General features: G+C 38.8%; 1 non-coding gene across 1 annotated transcript; it reads left to right on the top strand.

Annotated features, from left to right (window-relative positions):
- Positions 1–6,039: 6,039 nt before the first annotated feature.
- TRNAC-GCA lies at positions 6,040–6,112 on the top strand. Its single transcript has one exon. It is a non-coding gene; the product is annotated as a tRNA-Cys (tRNA).
- The last annotated feature ends 235 nt before the right edge of the window (positions 6,113–6,347 follow it).

Genomic DNA, 6,347 nt, shown 5'->3' with positions numbered 1-6,347 from the left:
TTCTATCATAGAATATGTTAGATTTTTTTCTTAATCTCTTAAAATTTTAATAAACAAGATTTTAAAAAAACCATGTTGCTTTTTCAAGAATACTGATGCTCCTAGATGAAACATTCATATTCCCTTTAAAATTCATGTGCTGAAACCTAGTCCCCAGTGTGATGGTATTAGGAGGTGAGGCCTTTAGGAGATGATTAGGTCATGGGGTGAGACCTTCATGAATGAATTTGTGTCCTCATAAAAGAGACCCCAGAGAAATCTGTCACCCTTCCTCCATGTGAGACCATCAAAAAGGAGGCCATTGGTGAACCAGAAAGCAGGTCCTCACCAGCCACCAAATTCTCTAGTGCATTGACCTTGGACTTCCCCGTCTCCAGAACTGTGAGAAATCAATTTCTGTTATTTGTAAGCCACCCCACCTATGATGTTCTGTTATAGTAGCCTATACAGACTTTATATATGTTATATATTAACTTGGATGAGGAAGATATACATTTTTGTATTTTCAGTGACCTCTAACTGAGATAAAAAATGCCCTTCAATTACAAATTTGGGCAACAAACCACACAGTAGAATTGGCAGTACCTGTGACTTTTTAACCTGCAGAAAATGTTGATTTTTTTTTTCTGTAACATGCAGTTATAGATATCTTGAAATATTATTTTCCCTTATCATTCATTGAGCAGAATTTTTACTTTTAATGAGTCAAATTGGTCTATCTTTTTGTTCATAGGTGGTGCTTTTTGTTTCTTGTTTAAGAAATCATTCCCCACCTCCAGAGTCATAGAGAGAAACTTCTGTATTTCTTCTTAAATGTCTTAAAGTTCTGCATTTCACATTTAAGCCCTTGATACATCTGAAATTGACTTTGATTAAAGTTGTAAAGTAGGGATTCAGTTTCCTTTCCTCTCCTCATATGGATCACTAAGTGTCCTAACGTCAATTATTGGATTGTCTTATTTTCCCACACTGGTTCCATGTGGACCTTTTGTTTCTGTGTTCTGTGAGCCAGTCCCTGGGCCCATAATGCTGTCTCTTATTTAACTTAATATATGTTATAGCAAATCTTACCAACTTTTTAAAGGCATGTCTTGCCAGTTCTTCCTTTTCTATGTGAATTTCTAAATAACTTGTCAAGTTACACACACACACACACACAAGTGCAACATATATAAAATTTGACTATGCCAAAGCCTTTGTGTGGATCACAACAAACTGTGGAAAATTCTTAAAGAGATGGGAATACCAGACCACTTGACTTGCCTCTTGAGAAATCTGTATGCAGGTCAGGAAGCAACAGTTAGAACTGGACATGGCAACTGAGCAACTGATGGGTTCCAAATCAGAAAAGGAGTACATCAAGGCTGTGTATTGTCACCCTGCTTATTTAACTTATATGCAGAGTACATCATGAGGAACGCTGGACTGGATGAAGCACCAGCTGAAATCAAGATTGCCGGGAAAAATATCAGTAACCTCAGATATGCAGATGACACCACCCTTATTGCAGAAAGCGAAGAACTAAAGAGCCTCTTGATGAAAGTGAATGAGGAGAGTGAAAAAGTTGGCTTAAAGCTCAACATTCAGAAAACTAAGATCATGGCATCTGGTCCTGTCACTTTGTGGCAAATAGACGGGGAAACAATGGAAACAGTGGCAGGCTTTATTTGGGGGGACTCCAAAATCACTGCAGATGGTGACTGCACCCATGAAATTAAAAGACACTTGCTCCTTGGAAGAAAAATTATGACCAGCCTAGATAGCATATTAAAAAGTGGAGACATTACTTTGCCAACAAAGGTCTGTCTAGTCAAAGCTATTGGTTTTTCCAGTAGTCATGTATGGATGTGAGAGTTGGACTATAAAGAAAGCTGAGTGCCAAAGAATTGATGCTTATGAACTGTGATGTTGGAGAAGACTGCGAGGAGATCCAACCAGTCCATCCTAAAGGGAATCAGCCCTAAATATTCATTGGAAGGACTGATGCTGAAACTGAAACTCCAATACTTTGGCCCCCTGATGCAAAGAACTGACTCATTTGAAAAGACCCTGATGCTGGGAAAGATTGAAGGCAGGAGGAGAACGGGACAACAGAGGATGAGATGGTTGGATAGGATCACCGACTCGAGTTTGAGTAAATTTCCAAGAGTTGGTGATGGACAGGGAGGCCTGGCAAGCTGCAGTCCATGGAGTCGCAAAGAGTCGGACACGACTGAGCTACTGAACTGAACTGAACTGGGACATAAATCAAGTATCAACACTGTCTCTGTGATACCAGTTGCTTGAAATTTGTTGATACTTTCTTTATGCCCCAGTACAGGGTCAAATTTTATATAGGTTGCGTGTATGCAAAAAATTTAAAAGTTTGTTAATGTGTTAGGAATAGTGTTCTGTATATATCCAGTACGTTATTCTTACTAATTGTGTTGTTTAAATCTTCTACTCATTTTTATTTCCTTTATTATTTTTTGGTTCCTATTGATAAAGAAGTTTTTGCAATCATAGGGGACTTGTTAATTTTTTGTGTGTGGTCCTAAAACTCTTGCTTTAGGAATTTTGAGGTTATACTACCAGAAACATAAGTTTGGAATTGTTCTGTCTTTCTGATGATTGCAACTTTTATGAAAATCTAGTGACCCTCTTAATCTGTAGAAGCATTTGTTTCTAGAAACAGAGGTACACATTTTCTTCAGATTAATACTTACCTATTTTGTTCATCTTTTTATTTTTTAATCATTCTTTATTGTTACATTTTAAAAAATGATATCCAATAACCTTCTATTTCTTTTTGAAGTTTTTTTTTTACTTATGGTGATTAATACTATAATACTGAATTTAAGTCTATAATTTTATTTTAAACTTTCTGTTGACTGCATTCTGTTTCAGACTGGGCAAGGCTTCCCTAATTCCATTTTTTCTTCCTGACTAGTTGGGTAATTATATAATGTAGTCTTGTTTCTCATTATATACATGATGACTTTGTTTCTTAATGTTTGTATTGGTTTTAATTGTGAAAGTCATTTCTTGATACTTTTTAAGATCCAGGTTTCTGATTGTATTTCTGAACTAAGGACTTGAGACCTTTCCTTCTCCCAGCCACCTTAGAACTGCCTAAAATTACATGTCTGCCCTAGGTTGTTTATTGATAGCATGGATTCCAGCCCCAAACCTGCAAACACCTTCTCTTTTCTCTCCTGGCCTCATGCAGAGCCCCGTAAATCCAGCTTCTGCTCAAGCCTTTGCTCCTCCTCTCTCCTGCGTGCTGTGCTCAGTTGCTCAGTCCTGTCTGACTCTGTGCGACCCTATGGTCAGTAGCCCACCAGGCTTCTCTGTCTGTGGGATTCTCCAGGCAAGAATACTGGAGTGGATTGCCATGCCCTTCTCCAGGGGATCTTCCTGACCCAGGAATCGAACCCGCATCTCCTGTGTCTCCTGCACCTCAGGCAGATTCTTTGCTGCCAAGCCACTGGGGAAGCCCCCCTCTTAATCTCCTCCTGGTGACTAATTCAGACCCAGGATGTCAGCTGTGAGAAAGATAACTTACCCTAAGACAAGTGCCAAACTCCAGAGCTACCATTCCCTGATGACTCTTGTCTTCTGGTCACTTATGGCCTCCACGCAGTTCCCTTGCTCTCCTGCACAGAAAGCAGTTCATTTCTTAAAATGTCTTTGGTATTTTCTTAAGCATTAAAATCATTGTACTTTACTAAGATGAGCTTCTGCAAACATCTAGTCTGCCAATAAGTTAGAAACAGAAATACCTTTCTCCTCTTCTCTTTCTCAGTCTCTTATTTATTTCCTTGTAACACACAGTATGTCATTCATTTACATGTTTAATTTGTCTTCCTCACTAGAGTATATTTTCCATGAAGATATTAACTCTGTTCTTTTCTCTCCCCTTGTATCTTCAGCACCTCACTAGCATCACATCTCAGCACATTTCTATTAACTTTATATATAAATGAACAAGTGAATGAATAAATGAATGAATGAAAATTCAGCAAGCTGGGTCACAAATACATAGTAATAAAGAGAAGGCAGGTTCTTGGAGAAGGTGTTTGTTTGCTCCACACCTTATATTTTGAGGGGAGGGAGTAGAAGACTCCAGACAACTAATGTATCTGGTAGAAACTGGCAGAAACAAAGTCCAGACAATGCGTAGACTTGCCAAATGGAAGGAACCTGTGGTCCTGCTCTCAAGGTGTCAGACCACCTCACATTTCACAGTGGAGTAAGGAAAAAAGTTTTATAGGCCAAGGTTTTCCGAAAATACACACTGCCTTTATGCAGTCTACATGTTGTGAGTTTGATAACTATGTTGTAAAGCCTTTTCAGCCTATTTTGTCTCGTGAGCATTTTCTAAAGGCTTGGTATACTAATGTAGGTTGGTGAAGGGCTAGATGCCCCAAGGAAACCATGTGCAATGTGAGAACAAAGTATTCGCAACACTGTTTACCCTCTGACCACCCTGTTCCCAGTTTCTGCTCCAACAGGTTTTATTTATCTTAAGATTAAAGCAAATCACCAGTGGACATGTAGTTATTGCTTTCCGGTGAAATGCAAACACATAAGCCAGAGGCATCAGGGGATTCTGTCACCTTTGAAAAATGATTCATTTTTTGTGGGCTTGTTTTTCCCTCATGGGAAACGTGGTAACATTTCAGAGCCTGAAATCCTTCCTTAAACTAAAATAACCTGTTGAAGATAAGTTTAAATCTAAGGTGAAAGAGGAGTTTTTTTTTTTTTTTTTTTGAATTTAGAAAGATGTCTGGTCATGCTACTGCAATTTTTTTAAAAAAAAATCATAATTGGATTTCACTGAGTCACAGTTTACTCTGAAATTGCATTAATTAGAGAAATCTAAGACTTGTAAATAAACTTACTAACACATCTGTTCTAGACTCTGTGCCATCATTTATCAATCATAGGGCTCCTTCACTGGGCCTCAAAATCCTTCTCAACACAGAGCAACAGGAGAAACCTAACTGCCATTTCTTGTTCTCAGCAAATAAAGAGGACACACTCTTTGGCCATTTTACCAGCCAAGCTAATGCTAAACTTATACCTTCAGTGTAGGTTCTAGATTTTATAGGTGAAGCAAGCTCAGGGCTCGTCTCAGAAGTTTGATAATACTTGCTTTCTGTGTTTCTTTTTAACAGATAATCTATTTTTCACTTGTTCTGCCTCTGTCATACCATAACTGATCTCCTGCTCTCTTTATAATAGTTCAAACACAAAAATAATATCCTTTACAAGAATAAGGAAATTCCTAGCAGCAGAGAAGCAGGCAGTCAGATAAACAAAATTGCCTTATTTTCCATACAGTGAACTTAGTGGCTGTGGTCCCTGTTGAACAAACATTCCAGAAAGTGAGAAGCTCTGTAAACAGAGGCTATGAAAGTTGTGATAACAACCAGCAACTGATTTTTCCTCAGTGAAGAGATTTTCCATCAGATTGCACTTGATCTTGAGCACTGTGTTATTAGCCATGAATAATTTATGATACTTATTACAGTAAGGTCCCTTTTAACTGACTTTATCAGGGAATTAGATGCCTTAAATGAGTGAATTGGCCAGATACTAAGACTTGCTCCCTTTACAGGGTAAAGAAAATCTTTATTATAACTGTTTCAGTACTTATTTTTCTCAGATGTATGGCAGTATTTTGTGAGTTATTGACAGTCAAGGAAACATAGACATTGATTTATTCAATAAATAGCCATGGGAGCCTTGTATATGCCAGACACTGTGCTGGTTACACTCTTTTCCAGTGAAAGGGCGTCTGTTCTTATAAAGCCTCTGTTCTGGTGAAGAAGATAGAAAAACAAGGGATCATACTGAAGTGTAGGATAAGAGAAATAAAGATTGTTGTGAACTTCGTTGAACTGGCTGACAAATATAGTTAAATTCAGAGTTGGCTGGGTTCTCCAGAACAGTTTGCCTCGCCACTCTGATAGCTATGTCTTGAGTTCTTGCAGTTGATATTATAATATCTTTACTTTGTCCCTTAAATTTAGCTACAGTTTCTTACTGTTTGCTTTCCTGGTGGCTCAGGCGGTAAAGCTTCTGCCTGCAGAGCAGGAGACCCAGGTTCGATCCCTGGGTTGGGAAGATCTCCTGGAGAAGGAAATGGCAACCCACTCCAGTACTCTTGCCTGGGAAATTTCATGGATCAAGGAGCCTGGTAGGCTATAGTCCATGGGGTCCCAAAGAGTTGGACATGACTGAGTGACTTCACTTTAAACTTTCACGTTTTAATAGGCTTCCCTTGTGGCTCAGAGGTTAAAGCGGCTGGCCTGCAATGCATTAGACCTAAGTTTGATCCCTGGGTCGGGAAGATCCCCTGG

This window comes from Oryx dammah, unplaced genomic scaffold (genome assembly GCF_014754425.2).
Source record: "Oryx dammah isolate SB20612 unplaced genomic scaffold, SCBI_Odam_1.1 HiC_scaffold_9, whole genome shotgun sequence".
Lineage (NCBI taxonomy): Eukaryota > Metazoa > Chordata > Mammalia > Artiodactyla > Bovidae > Oryx > Oryx dammah.
The sequence above is the reverse complement of the archived record's forward strand: the minus strand, read 5'-3'. Positions and strand labels throughout refer to the sequence as shown.